At 40.8% G+C, this 18,084-nt stretch overlaps 1 long non-coding RNA gene across 1 annotated transcript in view; it reads left to right on the top strand.

Annotated features, from left to right (window-relative positions):
* The first annotated feature begins 17,948 nt into the window (after positions 1–17,948).
* The window catches only part of LOC307220191, a 203,519-nt gene continuing 203,383 nt past the window's right edge, over positions 17,949–18,084 (top strand). Inside the window, exon 1 of the long non-coding RNA XR_013840763.1 lies at positions 17,949–17,969. This is a non-coding gene — a long non-coding RNA (uncharacterized lncRNA). The remainder of the gene's footprint in view (positions 17,970–18,084) is intronic.

The following is an 18,084-nucleotide window of genomic DNA, read 5'->3' as shown; positions in this document are numbered from 1 at the left end:
AAATGGTCCACCCATGTTACACTACATGGCTACAGCTTCTGGGTTCCAACGAGATCTTGTGGGAGCCTAGCAAGATCGTGCAGAGACCCCAGGCCCCAGCAAGCAGGGCTCTCCTGAGAGCTCCCCAGACCCTAGGAGCTGCTGGGTCAGTGCACCTGGTTGTTAACCAGAAGGCTGGTGGTTGAAGCCCACCTAGGAACAGCTGTGGGCAGGATTCTGGCATTGCAGGGGGTAGGACTAGATGACCCTTGGGGTCCCTTCTAATTCAACAGTGCTATGATTCTATGATTCCACCTTTTCGATTGAGGCAGGCTGATTGAGGCAGGCTGGCCTGGCAACCAAGGTGTCTGCTCTTGCTGCTGTGCCTCATTTAGCCCTGAGGTTTGGGCTTTCCTGTATGTCTACAACTACCTTGATTTGAGCCAGAATAGCATTGGAAATTAGGTTGCCAATTTGGTTGAAGTTTTCTTTTCAAACCAGGAGAAACCACCAGTGGAGGGGCTGAATTGTATTAAGCATAAGGTCAGTAAAGAGACATGACTCCAACTTGACCTGGAGTAAATGCTTAAGCTATTTACTGACTCGGGCGTTGTGTTGATTCATATTCTTCAATTTTATTACCTTAACTATGAAAATGTGTTACTTTTATGACACCTTATATGTACAGGGCACTGTACACTAGCTAAAATCAATAAAGGAAATTAATAAAATGTAGTTATAAAACAATAAAAAGCTTTGCCTGCAGGCTTACAATCTAAACATATTCCTATTTTAAGTATTTCCCAGTGCAATCCTATACATGTCTTCTCAAAAGTAACCCCTGTTCAATTCCATGGGAATTAGTCTAGGTAAGTGCATATAGCACTGCAGCCTCTGATTTTGTAATACTTGTTTTCACACATCAATATTTTTACATTTTCTATTGTATCAATAAAATAGGAAAGCACAAAGTATGTATTATAGAGTAGCATAAAATCAAAATTCTGAATTCTGGAAGTTGTCTTATAATTATAATTAATTAATATAAGAAGAGACTTGTTTCAGGACTTGATTTTACTCCTTCAAGCCTGCTTGACTCAAAAAAAGGCAACACGGCGGCCATTACGTCCTAACAAATCCAAACCCTGGTTCGATCAGGAATGCCACGCTATGAAGCTTACTTTGGTGGGAAAATATAGGAACTATAGGTCTGCCAATCTACCTTCACTCCCTGCAGAGTGGTTTGAAGCCAAACGAAACTATAAAGCTTCAATTAAAAATAAAAAGCTTCAGGCCCAAAGGGGAGAGTGGCAGTGCTTAATAGAGGCTTCCTGAAGGAGAGACCAGGGGCAGCAGCAGCAGCAGCAGTTGCCTGGAGGACTCCCAAGGAGAGGGGAGAGGAGAGGGGGCTGAGGGAACACTCCTCAAGGGAGAAAAGGGTGAGGGGCTGCCAGCTCTGCAGGCAAGGGGTGATATAGCTGGCTCCTGAGCCCCACAGAGGTGCCACAGAAAAAATGTAGTTGGTTAAAGGAGCTGTGGACTCAAAAAGGTTGAAACCCTCTACCATAGCCCTTTGCACTGCTACCACTGGTGTGTTAACCTTGACAACTGACTGCACTAAAATAACATTATATTTTGTCATTTATACTGCCTAGGCTTTTTTACCATCAGAAAGCTACATTTATTCTTGGCTGCCTACAATATAATACTAAAATACCTGAAAATGCTAATATTGCAATAAGAAGAAAACACATTTTTCCTGTCATCCAGAAATGCCCTTGGATACCCCGGCCTGTCAGATGGCAGAGATGCTTTAGTCACTGATTTCTATTCAGCAGGACAGAAATACTTCCTGCTTATTTATTGCAGGAATGCAGGAACTAGCAGTTTTCTGTGGCAGCATAATATAGAACTGAAACATAAATAATGCAATATACCTGTGGAACATCCATCAGATCCTGTGCTAAGATGCAAACTAGATGTGTTGGGGGCGGCTGCATTTGTTCTTTGTGGGACTGCCCTGTTCACATGTAAGTTATAGGGTTGCAGTTTATTATGCTAGCAAGTGGGGAACAAGCAACACCTTCCCATCACCTCAGGTGTTTTTCTCCATGTTCCAGTCACCTCTAGTACCAGAGCTAGGTTGGCCCTATATCATCCATGTGAGCATATCCACTGCTATGATAATAGAATTGTAGAGTTGGAAGGGACTCCAAGGATCATCTATTCCAACCTCCTGCAATGCAGAAATCTCACTGAAAACATTCATGACAGATGGCCATCCAACCTCTGCTTAAAAACCTCCAAGGAAACTCCTGAGGGAGACTTGTTCCACTTTGGAACAGCTCTTACTGTTTTGTTTAGTTGGATTCTGCTTTCCTGTAACATGAAACCATTGGTTTGAGTCCTACCCTCCAGAGCAGGAGAAAGCAAGCTTGCTCCATCTTCCTTGTGACAGCCCTTAAGATATTTTAAAATTGCAATCATATCTCCTCTCAGTCTCCTCTTTTCCAGGCTAAACATACCCAGCTTCTTCAGCCATTCCTCATAAGGCTTGGTTTCCAGACCCTTGATCATCTTGGTTGCCCTCCTCTGCACACGTTGCAGCTTGTCAACATCCTTCTTAAATTATGGTACCCAAAACTGGACACAGTATTCCAGGTGTGATCTGAGCAAAGCAAAATAGAGTGGGACTATTACTTCCCTAGACTTCTGTTGACGCAGCCTAGAATAGCAGTGGCTTTTTTTCCTGCTGCATCGCACTGTTAAGCTTGTGGTACACCAGGACCCCTAGGTCCTTTCACATGTACAGTGGTACCTCAGGTTAAGAACTTAATTTGTTCTGGAGGTCCGTTCTTAACCTGAAAATGTTCTTAACCTGAGGTACCACTTTAGCTAATGGGGCCTCCCGCTGCTGCTGTGCGATGTTCTCATCCTGAAGCAAAGTTCTTAACCCGAGGTACTATTTCTGGGTTAGTGGAGTCTGTAACCTGAAGCATCTGTAACCCGAGGTACCACTGTACTGCTAGTAAGCCAGGTGATATTTGAGTCCCTTTGAAGTATAAAGAATTGTCTCCGTTGAAACTTTGCAATGAAGCTGTATTTCATTCATTAAGGCTTTTTTCCCAAGAGCAGTTTCAGAGTCTCAGCAATTAACTTAGCACTTCCGGTCGGCGCCAGCGCTTAATGGCGGTCCGAGCCTCGAGCTCCGAGGCAGGACTGCTCCGTTAGTTCGGGTCTTACCCGCTACGGCAAGCGGGGGACCCCTAAAATCACAGGCGCGGAGCCTGTGAACAAAGGAGATTCGGTGGGCACCTTTTGCGCCCCCCGGTACTGTGAAGGAGCCTTTTTAAAGGCTTCGGAGCGGCATCGGGGTAAGCGTGGTGCTGAGAGTCGTCACCCAGCTAGCGGAGTGAAGCCGCGTCGCCATGAGCGGAGAGCGCCGATTCCTTCCTGCAATTGGAATTTGACTACAGCACCCGTGAGTAAGATTGAAAAAGTAACGGGACATTAAAAAAGAAATTTGGCTGAAAACGGGAAAGGCAAAAATTAAGGAAGTCTGCCTCCCCGGAACTGCAGAAGAGATAAAGCAACGAAAATCAAGCTGCATTTAAAGGGAATCTTTTTAATTTTTTTAAGCTGTCAAACTGACATCGGACTTAAAACCTCCCCCCAGATTGGCAGGAGAAGGGGGGAAGGGATTGGAACGTTGTTAACCTGCTGGAAAATTAATGGAAAATTAAGATCTTCCACTGCCAAATCCCCCGGGGTCGGGCTGCCCAAATAAGACACCGGGACGTGGACTGTCAAACTTTGAGAAGTGGGGGCTTGTTTGCAACAAAGTTACCGGACCTTAGACGTACCCTGTTGCATTTTGGCCACATAGAAAATAGAGACATTACAATTTGGATATTGGAAACTTCTGGCTACTGTTATACTTCCTTGCCTCTTTGTCTTTTTTTTTCTATCTTTGCCATTTGGATACAATTGAATGCTCCCTCTAGAGGGTTCTATGTGAAACTGTTGCACTTGGAAAAGTAACAGTGGGATTTTCCATTTGGGAATCAACTCTGTGAAAACGACCTTGAGGATATGAGTGCCCCTACAGAAGAGATAGTAACAAGGCAGAAAGCAAAACAATCTCAGAAGAAAAGGGGCTCTATATCAGGAACTGCAGCTGTGCAGGAAAAAACACCAGCTTCTATGGATCCTATGACTCAGGCACTACTTAAAATAAATCAATCCCTGGAAGCATTGACAAAGCTATCGACAGAGAATTCTAAAAAGTTAACAGAGTTGACAACAAGGTTGGATGTGAATACAGCTAGTGTTAAATCTAACACAGATTCTATAAATAGATTAATTCAGGAAAATTCAGAAACACGAAAGATTGCAGAAAGTGCAAAAACAACGGCTGAAGAGACAAGGGAAAAGTTTGGGCCTATTATTAAAAAAGTGAATGAGCATGATGCAGCCCTCTCCTTACTGGAACTTCAACGTAAAGAGAAGAATTTAAAATTTAGATTGGTGCCTGAAGGGGAAGGGGACAACCTTGTGAAATTTCTTACAGAGAACATCATAACTTTTTGGCAGGAGGAATGGGAGGAAGACGAGGAACTTGAGATAACATCAGCCTTTCGACTGGGTAGAAAGCAGGATAAAAAACCAAGGGACTGTCTAATTACACTGAGATCAAAAGAAGAAAGAGATAGAATATTGAATCTGCATTATCAAAAGGCATTGGTGATCCAAAATTGTCAGATACAGATTTTTAAGGACATTCCTAAATACATTTTAGAGGTGAGAACATATTACAAAAGCCTAGCAGACCTGCTGAAGAAAAACACTATACCATTCAGATGGGAGTTTCCACAAGGATTGTCCTTTAACTTCAAAGGAAGGAAGATTAAAATAAAAACAATTCAGGACAAAGAACAATTTTTGGAGAGGTACCTGGAGGATCTGCAGAAAGGAACTGTGGAGGAGAGGGAACCACCTGATATAGCAAATTTGTCATTTGGACTTTCACTACCACCATCGGAGGAAGAGCAGAAGCTTGGAGCAGTTGGAGGAACAGCTACTTAAATACAAAATGTCTCTGCAACTCCTTAGTTGGAACTGTAACGGTTTGAACCTTCCTCGGAAAAGAAGACAGGTTTTTCATATTTTGAAGAAAGAACAATTAGACATAATATGTTTGCAAGAAACCCATATTGCCAGGATACATAGGAAATTACTGATAAATAAGAGACTTGGTCAAGAATTTATCTCATCAGATAAAGTAAAGAAAAGAGGTGTGGTGATCTATGCAAAGGAAAAGTGGGCTCCAAAATTGATATTTAAAGATGATCAAGGAAGATACCTGGCAATTGAAATACAAATTCAAGGAGAAAAGATATTAATTGTGGGAATTTATGCCCCAAATGAAGGGAAGGCCGAATTCTTTAGGAAGTTGCATGAGACATTAGTTGACTTTTTAGATTATAAAATCCTAATGATGGGAGACATGAATGGAGTTGTCTCAACAAACATGGACAAAGCACAGAGACAAGTGATTTCAAAAGAAGGGAGACTACCAAAGATCTTTTTCGAAATGACTGAAACAATGGACTTGATTGATATTTGGAGAATAAAGAACCCTCTAGAGAGAGAGGGAACTTTCTTCTCTGAAGCAAAAATGACATGGACAAGAATAGACCAAATCTGGATTTCTAGCAGTCTGGCGTCAAGAACAAAAAAAGTAGAAATATGCCCAAAAACGTGCTCCGACCATAATGCGGTGAAGATGGAGATGAAACTAACAACAACTGGATCCTTTAGATGGAGAATGAATGACACCCTATTTAAGGATGAAGAGATCCACAAGAAGGCCCTTAAAACATTAAAAGATTACTTTGAGATCAACAGGAAAACAGATGTGGAAAAAAGAATAATTTGGGACGCAAGCAAAGCCGTGATGCGAGGTTTCCTGATTCAACAAAATTCTATTAAGAGGAAGCAACAAAATGAGAAGAAGGAAAAAATTTTAGAAAAAATAAAAGAAGGAGAGAAGAAGTTGAGGTCTAAACCAAAATCCCATGAGATCTTGAGAGAAATAAAGTTCTATCAGATGCAGTACATGGAGCTTATGAACCAACAAATAGAATGGAAGATAAGGCAAATGAGACAAAGAACTTTTGAATCGGCGGATAAATGTGGGAAACTTCTGTCATGGCAATTGAAAAAAAGGCAGAAAATGAATACTGTAACAAGTTTAGAAATGGATGGAAAAATTATCCATAAACCCAATGAGATTAACAATTGTTTTCAAAGCTTCTTTAAGAAATTGTATGCACAAGGGCCAATTAACGAGCAAGAAATAGAAGAATTCATCAGAAAATACGGTTTACCAAAAATCTCAGAACAAAGTAAAAGGATCTTAAATGAGGAAATAACAGAACAAGAAATAGAGGGTGCCATTCAAAATATGAAATTGGGAAAATCACCAGGACCAGATGGCCTGACGGCCAAATACTACAAAATGTTGAAAGAATGGTTGACACAACCATTGAAGGAAGTCTGCAATGAAATTTTGAAGGGGAAAAAGGCACCTGAATCGTGGAAAGAGGCTTTCATCTCACTTATACCGAAAACAGAGACTGAGAAGAACCAGGTTAAAAACTACCGCCCTATATCCTTACTCAATGTGGATTACAAAATTTTTGCAGACATTTTGGCAAAAAGATTGAAAAGAGTTTTAGCAGAAGAGATTCATAAGGACCAAACAGGCTTTCTCCCAGGTAGACATATGTCAGACAATGTGAGAAACATTATAGATATTTTGGAGCTGTTGGACGTTGACATTAATAGGAAAGCAGTTTTGATTTTTGTGGATGCGGAGAAAGCCTTTGACAATATTTGTTGGACTTTTATGAAAAAGAATCTCCAAGGGATGGGGGTAGGCCAAGGTTTTGAAAACGGTATAGGTGCAATATATTCTCAACAAAAGGCCAAATTAATTGTAAATAATGTGGTAACAGAAGAAATATCTATAGAAAAAGGTACACGACAGGGTTGCCCAATATCCCCTTTGCTTTTTATATCAGTCCTGGAGGTATTGTTAAATATGATTAGAAAGGACCAGTCGGTTAAAGGAGTTCAGGTCGGAGTTAGACATTATAAATTAAGAGCATTCGCAGATGATCTAGTATTGACTTTGCAACAGCCAGATACCAGTACCAAAAGAGTATTAGAATTAATTGATATATTTGGTCGAGTAGCAGGTTTTAAACTGAATAGACAAAAAACGAAAGTGTTGCAAAAAAATTTAACAATGGAAGAAAGAGAGAGTTTTCAGAATGAAACAGGCTTGGAAATAACAAAAAGGGTAAAATACCTGGGGGTAAACTTAACATCCAAGAACGTGAACTTATTTAAGGACAATTATGAAAAATGTTGGTCAGAAGTTAAAAAGGATTTGGAAATATGGTCAAGGTTGAAACTTTCCTTGTTAGGCCGAATCGCTACTATTAAGATGAATGTATTGCCTAGAATGTTGTTTTTATTCCAGACGCTGCAGATTGTGGACAAGATGGAATGTTTCAAGAAGTGGCAGAAAGATATATCAAAATTTGTCTGGCAGGGCAAAAAGCCCAGAATTAAATTTAAGATTTTAACTGATGCAAAGGATAGAGGGGGGTTTGCCCTGCCGGACTTAAGACTTTATTATGAATCAGCAGCTTTCTGCTGGTTGAAACACTGGCTACTTCTTGAGAACACTGACATTTTGGACCTGGAAGGGTATGACAATAGTTTTGGTTGGCATGCATACTTATGGTACGACAAGGTAAAGGTGTATAAAAGTTTTAAAAACCATATTGTAAGGAAAGCATTGTATAACGTTTGGATTAGATACAAAGATTTGCTGGAAAGTAAAACCCCTAGGTGGGTGTCACCAATGGAAGCTAGGGAAGTAAAAAAGCTTAATATGGATTCTAAATGGCCAAAATATCATGAAATTTTAGAATATGATGGTGAAAGGGTGAAACTTCAGAGTTATGAGAAACTAAAGTCTAAGGTTCGAGATTGGCTGCATTACCATCAGATAAATGAGACATTTAAACAGGACAGGAAAATAGGATTTCAGAAAGAGAAGTCAAAATTAGAAACAGAATTGTTGGAATCCAATACTAAGAACTTATCAAAAATGTATAACTTGCTGCTAAAATGGAATACACAGGATGAAACGGTGAAATCAGCTATGATTAAATGGGCACAAGATATCGGTCATGATATTATGTTTGCTGACTGGGAACAGTTATGGACCACCGGTATTAAATTTACTGCATGTAATGCATTAAGAGAAAATATTATGAAAATGATCTACCGATGGTACATGACCCCAGTCAAGCTTGCAAAAATTTATCATTTGCCTAATAATAAGTGTTGGAAATGTAATGAGACTGAAGGCACTTTCTACCACCTTTGGTGGACCTGCCCAAAGGTTAAAGCTTTCTGGGAAATGATCTATAATGAAATTAAGAAGGTCCTTAAGTGGACTTTTCCTAAGAAACCAGAGGCTTTCCTCTTGGGCATGGTGGGCCAAGTGGTGTCAAGGAAGGATAGGACTTTCTTTATGTATGCCACTACAGCAGCAAGAATTCTACTGGCAAAGTATTGGAAGACGCAAGAACTACCTACTCTGGAAGAATGGCAAACAAAGGTGATTGACTTTATGGGACTTGCCGAGATGACGGGCAGAATCCGGGACCAGGGGAAAGAGACAGTGGAAGAGGACTGGAAGAACTTCAAAATATATCTTAAAAATAATTGCAAAATTGAGGAATGTTAGGATGTCAGGGGGTAAGAAGTAAAGAATTGCAGCAGTAAATCAAAAAACTTAAGAAATTTATATGAAAGGGAACTAAGATAATGGACTCAAGGGTTGCTAAAGAATTATTAAACAAGGATGCAGGGATGGGGAGGTATGGGGAAGTCAAAGAAAGAAGGGTAAGAACCGATGAGTATGATGTGATACTGTTTTACATTGTTCTTTATTATATGTGTGGAAATTAATAAAAATTATTATAAAAAAAAAAAGCAATTAACTTAGCAAGACATGAAGCTGAACACAAGAACCAGATTAATCTTCCTGCTAAAGAACAAGGAAGAGTTATAATAGCAGTGGCCAGGAGATATTGAGAGTCCACTTTGTATACAGTATTACAGAGGGGCTGACCTAGGTTTATCACTGAGTGAACATCCCAATAGGTCTGCCCATTCACAAGTGATACGGAACACCCAGCAGAGGCTACAAGAAAACCCCACAGATGATCCATGAATCTCCGTAGTGAAGCAGACGTTTACATCTGCAGCATACAGTAAGATGCCATTATATGCTGGATGGGCTCATAAAACAGACGATAACATTGTTGCCCCATCTGACAGATAAAATATATTCGGGGCCTCCTCAGTAAAGTACACGAGTGAAGAGTCCTGTCATGTAGAAAGGTTTGTCAGAATAGCAGGTACTGTGCAAGACAAACTACAGCATAGGGCAGCTAGTGAGAGGTAACCAACATTTTCATTCAGGCGTGATATAAAAGCCTCCAGTGATTCATTATTTCTAATTTTATAAGGTTAAGGTGTTGCAGATGCTAAAAATATAAGGAATGTCCTCTTGGTGAATTACTTCAGACAGTTGGACAGCCAGAAGTGGAAACAATGAAGACAGGCAAGGAGTGAAAAATAAGCAGGTCCCTAAATTTGGTTTATGCAGTATTTAGAGCACAGTCGAAGCAAGTCTGGCCTTTACAATACCTGCATCTTTTAAAATCAATTTGTTATGTGACAGAAAATGAGTAAAATAGTTTTGCTACTGGTGAGATATAGAGAGATAACCATGTTCCTACAAACACATGAATCAAGAAATCGCTCTTGCTGGAGCCTATGTTTAATCTAAATAAAGAAGAAATGTGAGGCACATATTTCCTGGATTCCTTAAAATATCCAGCTGTCTGCTATACACATACACATACATTACTGTTGTAATGTATGTGAACTTTGTATATGCTCAAAGATGTTGCCCATTTTTGCTATTTTTGAACTTCTAGCAAAACTTCTAGGACTTATATTAGACTTGGTAATGTTTTAATGTGAACCAACAATGGGGTTGAAGTGATGTCTGGATCTGCAATTGTTTGTTTCAGGGGGGTTAGATAGTTCCAGTACTTGTGTCTTCTTTTTTTAAAGGGATGGAAGTATCTGTCAATTTTGGCTCTCTCTGTTTCTCATTTTTCCAATCTCAAATTCAGTTCTGAGATTTATTTATGTTTTTTAAATCCTCATGGAAATTCATCAGCATTTTAGTGCATATTTCTCCTAATAAGCCCATTTTTGCATGCAGTTTTGACTAATGTACATGTTTTTGCAAGTCTTTCCCCCAATACAATGGATTTTTAAATGTTATCTTCACTAATATGTTCTTTTAATGCACAAGCGGGCAGTCTTGCTAGTCTGTCCAGCAGCAGTTCTCAAGATCCCAGGTCCAATCCCTTGCATCTCCCTTGCATCTCCCTTGCAACATGGCGCCGAGGTAAGACGCGCTTACCGGTGCTCTTCGGACTTCTTTTAATCTTCTTTTAATCTTGTATATTTTATCTTAACTGACCCAGTCAGTTTTTGAAGTATTTTATAATTGCTGCAGCCGCATGCTATGGAAACTCTCTGAGAGATTTGGCCCTGCTCCAGACTGCTGCAGCCTGCTCTTTGTTTCTCTCTTATCAGCGAGCCGGCCTCAGCTGCTAAAAGAGTTGAGACATTATTTTAATTTATTTTAATCCTTCCCTATCCAGCCCCAGCAAAGCCCTTCTTGTTATCTTAATGTCCGGAGGGTTTACTCCCCACGCCGTCACTCTCCTCAAGTCTGTCCGATAATAAGGAAAACGGGTGACAGCTAATTTATTGCCAACTCCGTGTTATGCTCTGAACTATAAGCTATCAAATTACAAACAGCCACCCCAAATCTTGCCTCAATTTGGACTTCAGTCTACAGCTGGGTGGAGTTTTTGACTTCCTAAGAGACATAGTTTCTGAAACAGGAAGAATAACCCCTGACTGGTAACAAAGATTTACAAATGGTACTTACTAGGAAGAAACGTAAGGACCTGGGGATAGCGACAAGTCCATTGTTCCAGGAGTGTTATGAGAAACAGAGTAAAATCACGCAATACTTTTCACATACAAGGGACAACGAGAATGGAAATGGAAACGAGCAAAAGATGGCTGAGATGATTGAGTCGAAGCAGGATGAGGCCCTTCTTTTTTCCTCTGCTGCTCAAGATCACTCAACCTTCTCTAGAGGAATACAGGACTCGGAGAATAACAACCAAAATAGAAATACAATGAGCCTGGCCCATGAAATAGTCTTGGCTGAGATATTATCCTCAGAGTTACAGGAAGAAACCCGAAACTCCCAGAAAACCCAGACTTCATCTATGGGCTCCCAGACGGAAAACAATGACTGCTATCCTCAGGACTGGCTGCTCTCTATAAATCTGGATCTGGCAGCTATGAAAAAATATTTAACAATAACAAATGGGCTGCTCCTGACACTAGTGGAAAATTATTCCCTCCAAGCTAAAGGCTCAGAATCTCATGGTGTTGACCCACCAACCATCCCTCAAGAGTCAGAATATACAAAGCAACCAGCAACCAGCAAGTGCACACAAGGATCATCAGTGGAAAATCATTTATACCAAGGAAAGGACATAGGGTTGTATGTCTCTGTCCCCAAAACTGAATCTCCTACCCAAGTAAATCAAAAGAAGCGAGGTATCAGTAAGAGATCCCATAAGAAGAAAGCTGAAACTAAAAAGAAAAGTAAGAACATAAAAACTACAAGGAAATCTGTCATAAACCGACGTGCATGTAAAGTATGTTGGAAAAGACTATACAAGCTGATTCCAACAAAATCAAAAACAAACTCTAACAAACCTGCTACACACGGCAGCAGAGAGAACAACAGTGTGGATCCAGGAAAAAAGATCCAGCTGAAGTCCTTGAAAGAAACACCATTGCTGCCCAACAAAATAAGTGAGGTAACGGAATCACTACCCGGGTGCTCTATGCTGAAACCTCAAGGACCCATAAATATTAAAGAAGACTCACCCCATACCATTAATTATGGCAGATCTCAAGATGAGCCAGTAGCAGGGCAAGATCTGTCCCAGGATAAAGGATGGAAACTGATACTGGCAGATAGGAAGTTGGCTTTTCTAAACTACCCGAAGCCAAAGGGCTTCCTCACACAGAAAGAACGCTCGGTGCATTTTGTGAATACTTTAGATGATATGCTGCCAGGGAAAATAAAATTAAATGACATTATCTCAGTAGATTTCATATTCTACAATGGATACTCCCTGCGAGTGATTGCCTCCTTCAAAGATCAAAACTTGGCTAAATATATATATAGATTAAGACATTTGCTGTTAAAGAAAAGGATAACGGTAACAAGATATTTTGAAAACAGCACATGTTTGAATTTGTTTTCTGATGATCTTACGACAGCTGAGATAAGATTTACTTGTAAAGCAAAGGAGGAGAGAGGACACTCAAAAGACAAACTGGAACATACTGAGCAAGGGTCCCTGAAACTAAGACAGGAGATGAGATTGCCTAATGAGGGGACTGATAACTTCTATCCAGAAGAAAAGGCATTAATAAATCAGTTTGGATTGTTGCCTTTCCTTGCCCAATCTGAGATCTTGGGAAGATTGGAGACCCTTAGAAATAAGCTAACAGAGATGAATGTTCAGGAAAAAGTAAGAGAGAAAGATCCGGCAACGGACCAATTAAAGAAAGAGAACCTCCTTGAAAAAGCCAAGACAGACCCCATGAAAGATTACTCCTATAATACCTCTGCAACTGCAGAGATAAACCTGTTAACAATAGATCTAACACAGAGCGCAAGGGACAACAACAAACTACCATCTAAGAAGGAAACCATCCCTATGGCAACCATGAAAGACTACCCTTACAATATCTCTGCAGCTGCAGAGATAAATCTGACAGCAACAGATCTAACACAGTGCGTAAGGGACAGCAACAAACTACCATCTAAGAAGGAAACCATCCCTATGACAACTACAACGCGCTCTTGGACTAGCATGAGATACCTGGATGAGGATGAACTTGGTATCAGACAAATAGAACACCCTAAGGTAGATTCGCCAAAAAAAGGAGTACTGATCACTAATGTTAGCACGCTGCACCCTTCAATCGATTCCATTGAGTATCTGGGTGATAATACATCTATGGACATTGCCAAAATGAACAAAATTCAACCAATAAATAAAAAGATAGGCCCTAAAAACCTTTTAAAGGCAAATTGACTAAGATCAACTTTTGGCAAGACAACGTGCAACCTTGCCCTGCTAACTTGGAATATTGCAGGTTGGCAAAAGAGGACTTCTGACCAATCCTTTGCTAAATATATTCAGAGACATGACATTGTGTTTCTCCAGGAGACCTGGAGCACAAGTGAAGTGGAGTTAAATGGCTTTTCTGCGTTCTCCCTCCCAGGTCTCTTAAGTACTAGAGGGGGGCGAGTTAAAGGTGGGTTAGTTACTTTAATCTCAACAAGGCTAAGGGCCATATTTAAAAAACTAGACCCACTAGCCCATCTGGCCACAGCTGTGCAAGTACAGTGGAGAACCCACAGCTTGCTGCTGATTAACGTATACCTACCCCCACAAAGAGAGAAAAGATTGATAAGAAATACCTGGGCTCAGTTAGAACAGTATCTTGACAAACTATCAAATCAATTTCCTGATGCCTCTGTAGTGGTGGCAGGCGACCTAAATGCCAGAACTGGACAATCTGATGAGGCCTTGTATGCCCATTTCCATGAAACAGCCCCCATTATAGAGGAAGCCTACTCAATACCAGCTAGAACCTCAAAGGATAAAGGCTGCAATTATGCCGGCTTATGCCTATTACACTTGGTCAACAAGTTGGACTTGGTTATACTGAATGGCCGTACTGAGGGGGAGAAGGTCGGAGAATTTACATTTATATCTAATAATGGCGCCTCCACAATTGATTATATAATCGTGTCGTATGATCTTCAAAACAAAGTTTTGGAATGCAAAGTGGAGGAGCGCTTAGACAGTGACCATCTGCCATTAAGTGCACTCGTAGTTGCGGGAAAGGATTTATCCTGCGCTGAGAAAATCGAACATTCGAGCCCTACAGCTTTGGAGCTCAGATATTCTCGTATCAGATGGACAGATGAACTGCATAAGGAAATTTCAAGTAGGCTGTGTTCAAAGGAATTCCTCATTAAGAGAGATAACCTTATAACTTCCTCAAGCCATGAATTAAAAATAAATTTATTTCAGGAGTTAATTTCACTCCTTCAAGATTCCCTGAAGGAAAAAAGGAACAGGTCAAGTAGGCAATCCTCAGTATATAAAAACTCCAAACCCTGGTTTGATCAAGAATGTCAGGACATGAAGCTAAACTTACTGAAAAAATACAAGAATTATAGATCTGCCAACCTACCCCAACTCCCCACGGTCTGGTTTGAAGATAAACGAAATTATAAAATCCTGATCAAAAACAAAAAACTCCTGGCACAGAAAAGAGAATGGAAATGCCTAATAGATGCATCCAGAGAGAGAGACTCGGCCACCTTCTGGAGAATGGTAGCAAATGGAGTGCGATCTACCTCCTCAGAAGTGGAGTATACTATACCTGCAGGGACATGGGAGGCATTTTTCCAATCTTCATATTCAGCTCTGCCTTTGACACAGCCACTAACACAGTGTGAGGCAGGTGACGAGTGGCCGCCGGTGTCGGTTGCGGAGGTCAGGAGGCTTATTCAGGCACTCAAACACAGAAAAGCCCCGGGAGCAGATAATATCTCTCCTGAGCTTCTTAAAGCCAATGTTGACTGGTGGGCCCCAGTCCTTGCCAGCCTATTCACCAGCATAGATCAAACAGCAATAATACCAGAGGACTGGGGATTGGCAATCATCGTTCCCATATTCAAGAAAGGCTGTAAACTTGATCCAGCCAATTACAGACCAATCAGTCTCTTAAGCATCATCAGCAAACTCTATGCAACTCACTTACGTGGAAAGTTTGCGGACTGGCTGGAACGGGAGCACATCCTTAAGGAAGCCCAGGCTGGTTTCAGGGCACATAGATCAACTCTAGACCAAGGACTGGTATTGCAACATCTAGTGGAGAAATACACCTCAAAGAAAGGAGGCTCCCTCTATGTAGCCTTTATAGACTTCAAATCAGCTTTCGATTTGATACCCCGGCACAGACTTTGGGAAAAATTAAATGCCACAAACATCGACAGACGTCTTTTGCTTCTCATCCGTAGATTACATGAAAATACTCGGATCCGTGTTAGATGCGACCGTTATGGGAACCTATCAAAGGAAATCCAAAGTTTCCATGGTGTCAAGCAAGGCTGTGTTCTTGCCCCTATTCTATTTAATTTCTATATAAACTCCTTAGTCGGAAAGATGGAGGAAGCAAGTACTCACCCCCCAAACCTAAATAATATACCAATTCCAGTCCTTTTGTACGCAGATGATGCGGCACTTATTTCCTTCTCTTGTGTGGGCCTAAGAAAACTTTTACGAGCTCTTACAGAGTATTGCGAAGCCGAAGACCTAATAATAAATTACACTAAATCAAAAATTATGGTGTTCTCCAAGAGAAAACTCCGACATAAATGGAAAATTAATAACCAACCTATTGAGCAAGTAACATCTTTTAGATACCTTGGAATAATCTTTGATGAGAAGGGATCTTGGTGCCATCAGATTAAGAATTCCATTGCAAATGCGCAAAGATCTTCTAGAGCTATCATAAGATTCTTCTACAGAAAAGGAGGTCAATATGTTCCTGCTGCCTCCCAGGTCTTTGTCGCAAAAATACTTCCACAACTGATGTATGGCACCCAGATATTCAATTGTCAAAAACTTAAGTCCCTGGAATCTGTACAAACTAAATTTTACCGCTCCCTACTAGGGCTACCTACCTGCGTTTCCAACGCAGCCATTAGGCTGGAGGTAGGTCAACTCTCTATAAATGCCAGGATATGGATCTTGAAGATTCACCTCTGGCTAAAACTTATATTTTTCCCAGTGGGAGTGGCTCCATTGACTCTATTAGACCCGTTCCAGTCTAAATGGAGAGTGTCGCTTTATGAAAAATTGAAGGGCCTGGGGCTTTCCTCACAAGAACTTATAGCCTCAGGTTTTGAAAAGGCTAAAAGGATGGTGAGCCAGCGAATAGGAGATGCAGAGCTTCAGGATCATATGAGCAAGATAGATAAATATCCAGCCATCCAAGATTATGGAAAAGGGTTTAATCTAACACCATATTTGCTGGATCTACAAATCGCAAAATACAGGCGGGCGTTTACCCTTACCAGATTTGATGTACTGCCATCTGCCTTACTAAAGGGCAGATACGAGGGCAAACCCTATGCTGAACGAGTTTGCCCATGTGGTCTGAAAGAGGTGGAAACGGCTTTACACGTGTTGCTACACTGCGACCTTTACGGGGATATTAGGTCACTGTTTATCTCCCCCATCGTTCAGAAATTTCCAGGTCGATCTGAACTTCAGCGGCTGAAAATCCTACTAGGAGATAAAAACCCAGAAGTAACACTGAAAGTGGCCAAATTTTCTGCGGCTGCGATCAAGCGGAGGGCATTAGCTGTAAAAAAGTAAAAGACTTGACCCCTGGACAAGCCCCCTTATCTTTTAAGCCTATACATATATTGCAGTGCATAAATGTGCATATATGTGTGTGTGTGTGTGTGCATATGTGTTGCTTTTTATGTATAATTTTACAATTTTTTTTTTTTTTTTTTTTAAATTGACACCATTACTCCCTTTGTAAACTATTGTTGTTCCATGTTTCTCTGGTCTATGACCGTAATAAACTCATTTCCATTTCCATTTCCATTTCCCTTGCATCTCTGGGTAGGGCTGGGAAGTCTCTTGCAAGAAATCTGGAAGCATTGCTTCCAATCAGTGTTGACAATACTGAGCTAGATGGACCAGTGGTGTAAGGCAGCGGTATTCCACTATGTTTTACTCAGAGCAGACTCATTAATGAATGTTAGGGCTAAGTTAGGGCCATTAATTTCAATAGGTTTACTCTGAGTAACACTCAGTTGAATACCACTCTGTGTTCCTAAAACCAGATTGAAATGGCTCTAGATCATCTCCCTCATCCAGGAACATCTGGAGGTGAGATGCAAGTGCTGAAAGACCAGGCTCCAAGGATGGATAGTTAGATACTAGCCAGGGAAATCATCCAGCACAACTGGGTTCAGGGAGGGTGTTTTTGAAAGCAGATCTCTTTTAGGCAAGGTGGAAGCACACCTTAGTGTAGAGAAGCAGTCACCACTGCTCTCACACACTCAGCTAGTGGTAGGTCTTGATGCAATTGAAAGTGCATGGACCATCCATCATTCTGCGTCTGGGAGCTCCCTATGTCATGCACTTTTAATATAAACACTCAACCAGTTGAAATTTTATTCATTGCTGAAAGTTCCCAACTGCTCTGTAAAGTTACAGTTATTACCGTATTCATCATATCTCAGCACAGGGTACAGTAAGAAAGATGGTGATAAACAGAGGCAAGTGCTTTCTGTTTGACAAGTCAATTGCTTTCCCCTTCCTGAGCATGTGGAACAGGGAAAGGTTTTTCCTGTTAAATCAGATACTGAGCAACATTTTTAAAACAACATCGTTTCACATTATGAATCAACCAACAACACTGATACCTCTGGAGAGTGCAATCTTTCAGAGGACAAATAAAATGACTTATGTTCCCAGCACTTATCATCATTGACCTCAGAAGCAAAACTTCTGCTAATTCAATAGAAAGCAGAGCAGTCCAAACTTTTTGAAACCATATTGCTGCAAACCACCCCAATCTCTGAGCGGTGCAAGGGGTTCCAGTGCTTACCCAGAGTTCAGTTTCCTCAGAAAGGGGGACAGCAGAGACTGTAGTGTCTTTTGGATATATGGTTTATTTACATATATATACTGTTATGTACTGAAGTCTCACCCTGGGCCAGCAGGGGGA

Source organism: Podarcis cretensis (assembly GCF_951804945.1).
Source record: "Podarcis cretensis genome assembly, chromosome: 1".
Classification (NCBI taxonomy): Eukaryota; Metazoa; Chordata; class Lepidosauria; order Squamata; family Lacertidae; genus Podarcis; species Podarcis cretensis.
The sequence above is the reverse complement of the archived record's forward strand: the minus strand, read 5'-3'. Positions and strand labels throughout refer to the sequence as shown.